General features: G+C 41.8%; 1 protein-coding gene across 4 annotated transcripts in view; it reads right to left on the bottom strand.

The window, feature by feature from the left end:
• The window catches only part of LOC125765430 (uncharacterized), a 124,849-nt gene that overhangs the window by 15,828 nt on the left and 94,406 nt on the right, over nt 1–14,615 (bottom strand). The window lies entirely within an intron of this gene.

Genomic DNA, 14,615 nt, shown 5'->3' with positions numbered 1-14,615 from the left:
AGCTGATGCGTGTGTTTGTGGTTCTTTTTCTGTTCCCTGCGAAGAGGTACACGCCGTTGGAAGATTGCGTTATCGGACGATACTGACCATCACCTTGGAATGATACATGTTTGGTTCTGAACGTAAACGTGTCTGTGTTTGTTTTTTAATCATACAGAACGGTCAGGTTTAGTTTGTGGTTTAAGATCGATCGAAAATTAATCGTTTTTAAACATAAGGTTTCCTTGGGTTCATTCCTTTTGGACGTGTTTTTTTCATTTAATCGAGTTTCACGGTTGCAAATGCTTTGTCTAAACCGCAATGGTTATGCTTGAGCTTAATATACGAATAGAACAATGAACAATTTTCATTACTGTTGACGTGCCTATATCTTGACTGAACACCGAGAAGATTTCACCGCATGATAACGTAGATAAGACCTTATCATATTCCTCAATCAAGATAACGCATCTGCATCAGTATCGATTCACTTGATACAGTTGGTAGTGCGTACTGACATATAGTAAAGTCTACGTCACTAAGGCCAAACAAACAAGTGACTCAACTTAATGGCACACTTTTGAGACTGGGTAGCCCCATAGAGATCTTTCAATAATTCGCAATATATTGTGTGTGCCTGGCAGTGTGAATTCCGTTGAATCTTTGCTCGTTTCTCGGGATATTTGTTCGCTTCATTTCCATTTCCAGTGTCATCGAAAGGGGCGTTAAATATTGGACAAATAAGCGTGATGTCGCTTCGGCGATCGATAAGCCGCAGAAAACATGTTAACCGTCGCCGATAGTGGTGTGGTGCATGTGTATCATCTGTATCTGTATGTTAGTGAAATGGAATATTCGAAAGCGTCGGTTTCGTTGAATAATCGAATACACGATCCGATCGGGATGCGTGTTCCGCGAGCGTGTACGCGTTACGTAACGGCAGATAAACGCCTCAACTCCAACACATCCCGGACGAAGATGGTTGATATCGGGCCTTGAGCTTCGGTGACAAATGTACGAAAAAGTGGGGGTGAAATGTGCGATGAAGACCATCAAATGCAAATTATTATATTTCTTTTTGAAGCTTTGATTTCCTACATTTAAACATTCCAAATCTTTACCTTGAAGACGAAAATACTTTTTCGACCACAGCGGTGATCCATTGAAGGTATTTTCATGGAATTTCTTAAGCAGAAGGTCAGAAAAGTTTTTATATCAAAGTCAAAACAACACATAACATACAATCCAATCTTACAGATAGATGTTTTCACGAATACGGATTTGGTTTTCTTTTCGACATTTTTCTTATGCAGCAAAACTGAAGCCACATCTTTCATCGTTGCCGTATCATCTTTTCGCATCCGTTTCAAGATGACTTTTCTTTTCCTGTGTACCATACTGAAGCCACTTCGTGTATTGTGTACAACTGGTCAGTTTCGAATGTTGTCGAAACGCACACAAATGCATTCGAAAAAGGAAAGAAACTCACAATAGGAATGTTTTCAACATCAAATCACATTACTACAGTCTGTTGATATGAAAACTTTTTTTCTGTTCTCTCTCTCTTTTGTGAGTCTCTCAATATGTCTACGTCTTCGCATTCTGGGATGGTTCTTGGGTTTATGTTGTATCGCTTTCCGGACCATGCGGTGACCACCGCAGGAGGTGCCTGTCCCGAGCGGCGAGCGGTAAGTTCTCGATCTTGCAGTTACCCTGAGGATGTTGTTTTTACTTTATCTTCCTGTGCTCTGGCCACCTTTGGCTCATTATTCTTACTCGCTAGCGCGTTCTCGGTCATCTCGGTTTACATCATCAATCATAGAACGATCAGTTCTTTGTGGTGAGCTGCTTCTTCTACTTGCGTACATTCAAGTGATCCGATCGTGACTCATTACCCATCGTACACAGATCTGGAAATGAACTTCTCTACACGGGAAGGGCAAAAAACCCGAGGGCTTTTGATGCCTCCAGCTCTCCCAACGTGAAACCAAACTTGACCCGTCTGGTGAAGGTTAAGCAGATTCCTCGCCATAAGACAGATGGACTGTTTATTTAAGACACAAACAAAGCGAGTGGAGGTTAGTAGGCTGTTTAGCCAGACCGCACTGGTAATAACAAATGGCCTTAAAATACATGCTATCACCCGGGAAGATAAGATTCGCTTAATCGTTGTTCGTTTTTGCTTATACTTGACTGCTTATACACGCTTGAAACAGCAAAAGAACAACAAAACCGAGGTTGAACTGTTGTGTTCCTTTCCAAACATTTTAACAAAGCTTCTTCATCGTGATGAGAATTATTTTTTTGTGTTTTTTTTGCGAATCATTATGCTCGAATCTTGGTGGTGGATGAAGAGGTGAAAAAAACTTCTCTAGAGATTTGGCCAGTATTATGACTGCACGGAATGGGTTTAGCACCTGTCATATTGAGTGACAGTTCGTTTGCAGATAAAATAAAATGAAAAACATACTATTAGTAGACAACACCATGTTTCCAGGGGAGTTCCACGACGTGGACAAGCATTAATCAGGCTAAGAATAAATTAACCGTTGATGAATATAGCAAAAAAAAAACATAGTTTTATAAATTTAAAAATTTCTCTTCACATCTCTGATGTGTGTGCTTTAGCTAATTAACCATAAAAGCACAGCGTAATAAGTTATGCAAATGATTGTCCAACGCTGCGTTACACAATTAGAAAGAAAATGATTGCTTCAAACCAAACCAGAATGCTCATTTCCATGCTCGGGAGAAGGATCTCGAAAAGGTCGTGACTGGATTAAATTAAAAATTATAAACTTCATCTCACCTGGCACTGATGCCATCCATTCAGAAGAAAACACTTGACACGGGAGATGTACAATCATGTTTCAAGGGAAAACAGTTCCTGAAAATCTCTGTTGTGCCCTTCTACACGTGTTAAATCACTGTGCGGATTGTCCTTCTCACGTGGATTGCATATCTTCACTCCGAGCGATTGCAAGACTTAAAGAGCGTTGCTGTGTCTCATTATTTCGTATCTCGACCATACCGCCTGAAGCCGCCCATCTAAGCGTCACGAAATGCGCTTCAAGTGTGTGGGAATAAAATATGGCACAATCCACCATGTGGGTATCCGTGATTATCACACTTGACGTTGTGTGAACAAGTGGCACACGCTTGCAGCGATGTATCCAAGGAAGATTTTGTTCCCCTTTCATTTGTCTGTCTACGGTGCGATACTTTTACAACGCCATTCGTGGCATGATACATTTTTTTTATGGAACCCTCTTGTGGGAGGTCATTTTTGGAACGGAGGTTAGGATAAGCAACGAGATTATGAGAGGGTTCTGGTGTGATTTGCAGATAAGTCTCCTGTTGCATGGAGACCCCGCGAAGGCTGCAAAAAGGGATAAGACGACATATGCATAATGATACAGAATTACCACTGTTGGCTGCTTCTTGGGCAACGCGCTCAAGATGGAGCATTAACTTTGTGTATCTTCACGGTGCGCTCCAGGGCAGACACTTGACAATCGCGCCAACTGACAGCTTCTCATCTTACTTAATTTGACGGCAATGATGCTACTGATGGCTGTGTATGTGCTTTTGGGCATCGTCCATAAGTACCCTCTTGATGTGACCTTGTACGAAGCGTATCTGTCGGCTACAGGTAAGGACGAGCTGGATCAGCTTCCGAATTTGGGTTTCATTCATACAACACATCCCCTACTTAATACCGTGCTTTGTGGAGAGCAACTTTAAAAAACATGAATTGGCAGTTTAACACGTCAATACGCACATGTTGGTGGTCTTCGGGATGGATTGGTACAGATTGGATGGTTAAGTGAGATAAGCCTAAGAGAGTTAGCGATTCGAAGAAGTGCGAATCCTTCAATTAAGGTATTAACGCATTATGCGGCTTGCGAATTTAGTATTGGAAGTGATTTGCTGCAATTAGAAACACGAATCGCCCATCAATATCTGGCCGAACCGAACATTCTCCAACAAGGACCAGTAGGCTAGGATTCGATAGCAATTACGGCACACACACCAATGCTAAAACTTATTCTCTCTATGCGTACATCCTTTAACTCGCTTTCAGCGAAACATAATTATGTGGGAAAATAATTGGGTGGAGCGTTGCGTTGCTTTAAACAATCGATAACTATGAAGCAAACATGAACCGTACCGTGGCGCCCGAACAACATTAACAGAATACCGGCTGAAACAATACGCATCCCGTCCATCCGAATACGAAATGTGTAATTAAAAGGCTATGACATTAGTCTCGGAACTCATTATAAATGAGCAAACAGTCGAACGGATGCAATCGGGCAGCGTTGCATCGTGTGTATGTTGGCATTAGATTTAACCCATATTTGGAGTGTAGAATTGAAATATTCCTACATTAGAAGTACGGTACGGTTTTAGCACAAAAGTTCTCACGTTACGTGTACTAACTACCTGTCCGCTGAGGATGCTGAGGATGTGGTACCATGCTTTGGCATATTGTTTCTAATTAGTCCAGAATTTCACGCCATGCACCATCTCATCAGGTAGCTGCAGTGGTTGCAAGGGGTGGGAAAAGTTTGGAAAGACGAAGCAAAACGCATACTACCTGGCGTTGTGTAGAGAGGCCACAATTGGTAGCCCGTTGCAGAGAGATGACGTGTAGAAGCCGGTCGATTTCATTTCATATCCGGATTACCGGTGCCTCATACCGTTTTTGAAATCTGCCGAGTGTGGCGCTTTATGTGCCACAAAACCAAAGCCACTGTCATAACGAAACTAATTTCATTAGCAACTGAATACGATAAAATATCTTCCTTCCCGGACGAACGGTTGAGAAACCGTGTGCAGCGAGGAAATGGTATGCCAAGGCACTGTCTGCTCTGGTTGGAGGATTTCGCATAGCCTTCTGGAATGCCCGAGAACCCGAGAGGTATTTCCGAGATAAGAGCATTTGCATGATGCATGCCTTGCGTTCGAGACGAGCAGACGCAGTCCCGATGTTTGTGAGTCTGCCCTGGTGTCCAAAAAGTTGCTCAGTTTCTGTTCGAATTCATCATGCCTGCCTGAACGAGCCTGCGACGAGTCTGGTACTACACATTACTGTGCTCCTTCAACGGCGGTGCCTTTACCCGTATAATCGGATAACTATCAGCGCATTACGAAAGAAGAAGTTCTGCATGAAGCAAGAAAGCTCCAACAGGAGACAGGGAATGCACTCACGGAAGCAAGCATGCAATTGCAATGGCCTACAACAGTACGAGGCAAAATGAATCGACCTACCTTCGAGCACTAACGCTTCTGGATCTAGCACTACTTCTTTTGCAAAAAGGTGCAGCTTGCGGTCGTTACGTGGCCATCCACATTACGCTTGCGGGCGTAAATGAGTTTCCACTCAATCGAAAATGCCTTCACCTACGTTCGAACACACCTTGTACGTGGAGAAAGTGCTTCCCCCGGCCGGTGGATCTAACCGCGACGCTGGTCCTCGGACGAACGGAAGCTTCTTAGCAACTCAATTAATTAGAAGCGGTTCGGCCTTTGTGTGAAATGCAGCTAAGTAAGCATTCTGAGCCGAGCCTTTTGCAAGGGCGGAATGGAGCAACCTAACCTTTAAGACGCGAAAAATCCCACCACAACTCCCAGTCCCGCAGAATCCAAGAACAACAAATGGTACGGTCTCTTTGAGGGATATATGCCACAACTCTTCCCCGCCAGCGCTGCTTTTTAAAACGGAAGCGGAAACTTCTTGCTACTGTGTTAGTGTTTGTAGGTGAGCAGGAAAGGAGGACAGGTCGGTTGGATGTTCTTTTGTGTTGTATGGTGAGTTTCCTTTTGAAAGCGGATAATAAGTTTTCGCTCGACTCAATTATGACCCTTGCGCTACATTGTTCCCTTCAGGACACGCAATAAAATTGGCTTCGAAGCCGGCTTCTGCCGCAGTGTTTCTTGTGTTTCAATGCAAAAAGAAAACCCGGATGGATTGGAAAGGATTAATTTAACGATTCGATAAAGGATAATGCTTCTCGATCAATTAGAAAGTTTTTCCTATCCTTCAATACACCCCTCGGTGGAACTTTCTTTCACGTATTCAAGTGTGCCTGATTCGTGCATTAATTAAGTAATGTGTTTTCGAGTTGGTTTGTAGAGCGTGCGACGATATTATCACCTGCAAATGAGACAGATTTGTGTCATTTTTCAACCACAAAGAAGGCGTCGTTTACCGATCCAAATCACTGCAGTGTAGCTGCAAAACGAACACATTAATCTCATCCACTCAACAATTTGACGTTCTGACAACTTTATCCATAAATAATCGCTTCATTTCCGGACCCATTGCATCGTCTGCGTTTGGATGTCTGGATGTTCTAAACACAGGAAGATAAGCAGTGTTCTTATCGGTTTACCATCAAAACGTCAACGGCTCGATGATGATGATGATGATGGTAGTGGACCACAAAAGCGCTTAAGAAATTTCCCTTCTATCGACACGGCAGCACATGCACACATCCAATACAGCATACAGGGAAACTCGATCAATTAGAAAATTGCGGACGAAAAGTTGTCCGTAGGCTCAACGTACACTTCAGAGCGAACCATCGGCTGTACGTTGGAAATAGCCTTGCACAAGGCTTCAAGTGGTTTTTGCGTAGAGCAAGTTTTGTGCAAGGATAATAGTTTTCTTCCTCAATTATGAAGATCGGATTTCATCCCTTAAACCGGACGGGTTGGCTGACAAGGGCAGAGTGCTGCAGCCGTCCATACAAAAAAGCTGACCTAAAGTCGCTCATGATGAACTTCCCTCTTTGCACTGGGATTGCAGTTTCGGTTTTAGCTGAGAATAAAACCAATAGAAGCGGGATTTCCCTTTATATTTGCATCAAGTTTGCTGCTGCTCACAGCAAAACCGATCGACTGTGGGTGGTTTGAATAAATCATACTTCCGGTTTGGTTTCACCCGTTTCCCGCAGGACACTTTCCGACGAATTGTTTCCATTCCTTAACAACCGAGGACGACCTACACAATCCACTTCACTTGGGTGTCGCTTTTTCCACCTTTGGATTCGTTCCTGTGCGCCGTACATACGATCGATGACAGACTCAACTGCTGTTTGATGAAGTCGCATCGATAAGGAACAGATGGTACTTAGTATTTACTTTACCGCATAACTCAGCACAAACTTTTCTCACTTTTGAAACAAAAACACAACAGAAAAAAATACAGATTTGTACTATCTACTGGTGAACACGAGATTCTACAGCTTAAATTCATCTTGTAGTTGCACAGTGCGAGAATGTTGGCCATAGATACAGTCAAAAATATATTATAAAAATGTTATTTTAATGTTTGAAAAATTGAAAAGCGTTGTTTTAGCTTATAGAATAGGATATAAATTGTTCAAGTTATTAAAAAAATAAGGCACTCCGATAAAATTATCTTTACTTAACACTTTGACAGCCGCACGCTGCGCATTGTCTACTTCACTGGTCGCCGGCGCCGTTTGCGCCGTTCAAAGCACGTCTCGCGGGCTTGGTTTGTTATCATCAGTATCTTTTTCGTATATTCGTAAATAATTAACGATTTAAAGCAATACCAATCCGAGTTACATGAATAAAATTTTTTTTTTTTCATCGCATTGAGCCCAAAGTTTGAACCATTTTAAAGAAAAACACAAAAACCCATACTCGCTTCATTACACCACTGTGGTGTGATCGGCTTTCAACCGATGTGTCTACCATCACACCACAGTGGTGTGATCGGCCGTCAAAGTGTTAATATGATTTCATCTGTACTGTAATTGATTATTATTGTTAACTTTATAATCATCTTTAAAAACTGATTTAATTCAAAAGTATTATCATTAGTAATTAATAATTCACTTATAGCATTGTTATTTTTGAAGCGAATTTCCGAAATTGAGCGAAATTGAGCGAATTTTTGAATTCGAATGTTTAGAGCAGTAAATAGAATTAATGCTCTTGGGGTTAAAAAAGGAAAATAAACGACCCACAGACACACCTACAGACCACCTTATCCACTTTTCTGCTCGTGTAACAATCGAGTTTTCAACATGTCGATAAGGAAACTCGTCCCCCATGGCGCACCAGGAAAGAAAAGAAAAAAAAACAATTGCGACTAAAAGGAAAGCAAAGAAAAACGACTTCACACCCTTTTGCGTTGGTATTACTGTTGAGTTATCTGAAGACGTTATCCTTCGTTTCGTTCACAACTGGAAAACGGTTGCGTGTAGCGCTACTGTGTTTGTAGCGATGACAAGTGATGAAGGTGCGTTAAAAGAATGGCTCCCACCGGTTGAATCACATCGCTCACACTCTCGTATACCACCAACAGAAACGGCGGAAATTGAGCAAAGGAAATTGAAAACTGAAAAATATCTACCCAGCTGAGTGATGGTTTATTCCTTCAGGAGTGAAATTATTGTGTAGTGACTAAATAAAAGCAAATTGAAATTTTATTTGATTGACTTTGGGTTTAGGATTTTTTTTATTTGTAAATAAATACATTTTTCCTTCAATTAGGTACCGAGAATTTAACGCTCCGTTGGCACTCATTTCCTCTTTTCTTCGATAATCATATCAAAAGGTAAAAGACGAGGGAAAATCCGTTTGCTTTTTTTTCTCATGCAACACCCATCCGAAACAGCAGCTACCGACAGCTTGAGTATGGTGTGCCGTTAAAATGTCAATTATTTGTCACTTTGCTCCCACTTGAAGAGGTGTGTAAAAGGAAGTGCAAAAAAAAAGGTATGTAAAAATCTTTAAACATCTCGTCTGCGTGTCGTTGTGGGATACCAAACCGTTGATAAATTAAGTAACGAACGTTTATGCACAAACTATGGTACGTTACACCGAGTTCTCAAGGGTACCAGAAAACGAATGTAAAGAAAATGTAGGCAGCAGGGGTTGAAAAAAAAGTTGGACATAAAATCGATGTTCACAAAACATCTGGTGCACATCACTTGGGAAACATACATAGGCAAGCAAGGATGCTGATGTGGCCGGTGTGTTTCATCTGTCGGTGGTAGCTCTTCCCTCACCTTGGTCACCTTTTAGATCGTAACGTAAACATTTATACTAGCACCCCACTCTGGTAAAACAAAACGGTGAATGAAAATTCAAACGCAGTACATCAAAGCAGTTGGAAAAGAAAATGGAAAATGGAGCTAGTAGTAAAAATCATCATTATCGCTTCCATTGGCCAGAGCAGCGCTACACGGGGTGCCGCATGTTATGCACATTGGAAACATTGTTGCATTGACACGTTTATGGACGATGGGACGTTTTTATCGCTTGTACGTAGTTTAAAGATAGTTTATAGACATCGGCCAGTTTGTTAAGGTTTTGTTACGCGATATGAAATGAAGCGTAAAACATTTTTTTTTCTAGAATCACATACGCCGTATTTTAACGTTAATTTTATTTCTTGTGTTTATTATCAGTGTATTTTAATGTTTATGTCCGCATGTTTGAGGATTCTTTGCGAAGGATTAAATTGTGTGTTTTTTTACCACAAGATATAAAATATTTTCAAAAATTTCAGTATAGGTATAGACTGAAATAGTAAACTGTGTTGTGATTGAAAAAATAAAGATGTTCTCTAACATTAATTTAAACATAAAGATCGTCTTAAACCGTTTTCGTTGAATGGAAAAATTAATAACAATTAAAGATTTATCTTGAAGCGCTAACATTTGTTAAAACTTTTATTAGTTTAAAGCATCAAAAACAGAAAATATAACAATTTAGCTAGAATGTAAGGCAAAATTTTGGATGAGAGTAGCAAAGAGCTACCATAAGCAATAAGATAGAAGAAGTTAAAATATCGTATGCATTAAAAAATTACGTGGTTTTGATGATTTATGACAGCAGATCCTTGTAAACTACTGTTGAATTTTATGTTGTTTCGTTTATTATAAATATCTTACAACATTCAGACAAAATTTGAAACTATGTTAAGTTAATTTACAACATCACCAACAGGCAATCCCAGTCGAAGATTTTTAAACTCTCTCTCTCTCTTCTTGGCATGACAAACTTTAAGGTCACATGAGGCTCAGTTATGGCTTACTAGACTTATGTTTACCACGTAGCCAGATAGTCGGTCCTTGCTGCGGGGGAAAGGCTGAATGGGAATTGATAACAGGAGCCTAACACATCTAATAAAGGTTTTAAACTGTAAGAGTTGTTAAATATCACAGGCAAAGTGAAGTCATTTTTCCGCCAGCAGGTCATAGTATCTGGAGGAGATTATAATTGGATTCGATCAGATCGGATTGGAAGTTGTTTTCTGATGTTGCATCTGACAAGTGATTGATACCCCGACGGTACATTTGGATGGCAACGACAAGCGTGGAGCCGAGGACTTTACGTCTTTCACCATGGAGCATTGACAACTGTCACACCATATTCCACAAACACGATCCTTCTTTAGTTGACGATCAGTAAAAAGAAAACTTTCTTTTTTGCAGGGCTTGCAACATTTTGAGATATGTTAATATGAGTTATGCTTTTGAAAGATACAGTGACTTAACTTCATAAGCAAGTATCACTCAAAGGAGGATGGGGTCTCTTGGTCTAATCCGTGTTATTGTGCCAAAAGATAATGGAAAAATATGTTATTAAAGCTACATTTTTGACCGTAGACCGTCACGCCTGACGTAATGGCATTAATGTATTATTATAAAGCTTTACAATCATATCATTAATGAAAGCATGCCATTAACATTAAATTGCTCTTGTCAATATTTCCTAATTGCCTGTCACAACTTGCCCATTTTTAAATACATGCATTGTTTTAATATCCTTAAACATTTACTCATTATGGAAGGTGCCTTAGGCATCGGAATTGTTTACCTGAATGTTTTGTTTGAAGGTATTCTACATAGCTCTTTCTTAAAAGTTTCAACACTAAAAAAGAAAACAAAAGTCAAATAAATAACAGACCACACAAACGTCCCTCGCCATGGGCTCAGATAAACCGGAACAGGCATGTGATTGAAATAAACGTGTGTCTGCTTAATTTGATTGCCCTGTCCTCCAAATCGGCCGTCCAATTAAGATCGTCATGTAAGCCTTATTATTATCTGGATCGTGTCCGTGGAACGTTCCGTCGTGATATCCATCAAATTACATTTTCATAATTCAGCTACCGGCGTTAAGCCCTTCGCCTGTCGTCACACAAATTGATTCTTAATCCACGCCAGTCATTGGCAGTAAACTCCTTGAGCAACTATTTAATCATCCAAAAAGAGGCACACGAGCCATCGGATGGCGCGATTCCGAGATGTTCCTCGCGCTCGCTCCAAAACACGCTCGGTCATCAATCTTCCGGCGTTCGGGACGAAACCGTAAGGTGCTAATTGCTGTTGTTATGATCGGCACTGTATACGCAACTGACGTCCTCAAGTGTTCAGGTGCAGCTTCCACGGAAGGAAGCGTACGGTGTGTTGACGGAACCGACGGAAACCCGAATGTTAATAATGTGGAATCCTTTTCGGAAACTGTTGTAGCGTCATTGTGATTTGAAGCAAAATATCGATGACTCATTTCTGGCCGATTTCGAAGAAGTATTCGGATTGAGCACAACAGTTTGATTCGGTTCGAAAAGATTGATGAGCGTGTACCGGGTTTGATGATTTTTGCGAAATCACGATTCCACCCAACATCATCGCTAGGCATCCATCGTTAACAGTAAACGCTACGATCGCTTCGGGAAACGTTCAACAATCTAAACCGAGCCTCGGGGGCATGTGTCAAGGTTTCGTCGGAGGCTCAGAACCAACGTTTCAGGTTCAAGATCGTGTTCGTACGCTTCAAGCTCAATGTCTCATGCTCGGTCAATGTTGGAATTTACCCTCGCTCGGTTTGGCAGGCTTCCTCTCTATCAGGCATCGGATCCGACGAAGGCTCATAAATACGGCTTAATTAGACGATGACGATAATCGGTGAATCGGTGGCCGTTCGAAGGCGCGAGTGAAGAAGCTACATTCCACCTTGCCGATGGCCGATGGGTTTGTAGAACGTGGAAGCGAAAAAAAAAATACAGCAACCACATTAAACATCCTGCCCAACCAAGAATTGCGCGCTAGAACACTTCGTGGTCGCCACTTGTAGCGGATGAGCTCATGGTTGTGATGAGCGCACCGTTAGTGGTGAGTGCAAAAAGGTGTTGATAATTGATGGGTTGAAGGCTGAAGTAACTAACGTGCCTTCGCATCGTCTTACTTCGGCACTGCTATATAGAGTGGGTACGCATGTTAGCCACTGTGAAGCCACTGACCTTCGAGTGTGGACTTGGGCAAAAAGGTAAAATAGAAGAACCTCACCAAAAGCTCACTTCCGTGAGGCATATGAGCATGTGGATCTTTTTGGGTATTTGACCAAGGGGTGGTTTTGGTTTCAAAGATTTTTTTGCGCCATTCTTACCAATAAGAAGACTCTAATAAAACACCACTTGCTCTGTGTATTGGATAAGGAACTTTCAAACATATTCTTCGGCTAGGCTTTGTTAGTTTACTTAAAACAACATGCATCAGAAGAAAAGCAAAGAATTATGATACGAATAAGAAAAAAAAAACGCCTAAGTACGATAAATGTTCTCAACAATCAAAAGCTCTTGGAAAGGCAAGCTTTCCGGGCGGCATGTTTTGCAGACAGACCTTTTGACAGTCTGCTGCCCCTTTTTAACCGGAACCGTTTACCGGCTGTTAGTTGATTTTGCAAAATTACCCAACCACTCGTGTGAAACAAAGCACCAGTTCCTTCGTTCGTTTTGCGTCTACATCCATTCAGAATGAGAGTGTAAGGGATGCCCTTTTGCAGATAGTGCGCACCACTTGTGCATTGTGAAGCATCTCGGCAAAAATGGATGAGAAAAGAACGTTTCGTTGAAGCGTCGAGCTCGAGTGTGAAAGATAAATTATATCCGAAAAGCTCACATGATTTACTGCTTCGGCTCATGATGAGACTATTGCCCTTTATGGCATCTTGTATGATGCGCTAGAGAAAACTGCATTCATGGCTGAAAGAAAGATGCAAACCCACACACACGTAATATGATGCAAAAAGCAGAACATGTTGGAAGAAAATGTGATCCAAACAGCACTCGTCCCCAGTGTGTGTATGCGTCTTGGGAATGGTTTCTTCCAGTGGTCGCACATCACTCCCGGAAATGGATCGTCTGGTGAAAATGGTGCTAAAGAGTGCCTTCGGAATTGTGAGGGATGCCCCCACCGTGTGTGAAAATAGGACCCGGTTCGTCTAGTAAAAGAAAACCCCATTTTGTGAAAGGACTCGGTCGGTCGCTCTAAAGAATGGTTACGCCGTAATCGCACTCGAGACAGAACACAACCTGGCGAAGGGGTAGCCGGTGGGTTTTTTGGGGAAGAGTTTCGTGAGGAATACCTCAAGATGAGGGAGGGATGAGTCCCGTTTTGGGATCTAAACTCGTTTCCGGGTCGACGGAAGTGGTGCCTTGTTGCTGTTGTTGATGTAGGATGCTTGAAAGCTTGAACGAATAGTGGAAAGCTGAATGAGAAGCAACGATGATGGGCGCTAAATGACGAGTTATTATTTTCAATAGGTGGAGGGTGAAGTTCCCATCTCTAGGGTGGGTTGTCTAGAAAATTTACATCTCCTGGCTGCGGTTGGGTTTTTGGCGAAACGAAGCGAGGTACGTTTGTTTGGAAATTTGGCTTTATGGCGTAATCACAGAAGATCCTTTCTGCAAGGTTGCTAATGTTTGATGAGCGTCATAAACTAACTGCTCGGAACATATTAGACGCAGAATGTCATGGGGTTGAACAGAAGAAATTAAATATCCCGCTGTGAAGTGGTTCACTCTCATGTCTTTGTGTTTAATGGTAGAAAAACCTATATGTAAATGTTACATTAATTATAATATTTTTTTTTGGAGACCTATTAGTTAGGACCTTTTGAACTGGCAGATCCTTTATTTTGTGTTCAACAATTCAAAAGATTTGGTCGCTTGGTACGTGAAAAGTGAAAAGAATGCATTGCATAAGTTGACATTCGTTTTATCACAGCCCAAAACCCTACAACACCGGTTATACTGTATCCCTCATTTCCAAGTGACCACATACTGGCGTCAGGGATTTTCTCTTACACAATAGCCAAGCATCATCATCATATCGTCGAGCCAGCGCAAAACCCACCAGCGGAAGCGTGAAGCGGATGTGATGATAAATGTTTCCAAAACCACACCGCATTGACCGCAACACTTACTGCCGCTTCAATGTGTGAAGAGCAAAGGATCGCCCGCAAAATGTTCCGCTCTCGGGTGCTACGCCAAGTTACTGCGTACTTACACCACGACGGTGGAGTCGCACCACGATCCGTGGCGCAAGTCGATTTCACAGAAATAAAACGCACAGTTTCCTTCTGGCAGGCTTTCCACTGCGAAAGTCAAACCTCCCGCAAAGCTGTAACAAGAGCAGATCCCGGTTAGTTATGGATGTGTACCACCTCGTGTCCCATGTACCGGTGGGGTTGGTAAGGGTTAAAATTGAAATGAGGTTTTCGTAAAATCAAATATGATGGCTCCATTATAGTTCACCAGAAGGATGGGAAGCCTTTCCCCTCCCGCACGTGTGTTTGCCGATCGG

This window comes from Anopheles funestus, chromosome 2RL (genome assembly GCF_943734845.2).
Source record: "Anopheles funestus chromosome 2RL, idAnoFuneDA-416_04, whole genome shotgun sequence".
NCBI classification, from domain to species: Eukaryota; Metazoa; Arthropoda; class Insecta; order Diptera; family Culicidae; genus Anopheles; species Anopheles funestus.
The sequence above is the reverse complement of the archived record's forward strand: the minus strand, read 5'-3'. Positions and strand labels throughout refer to the sequence as shown.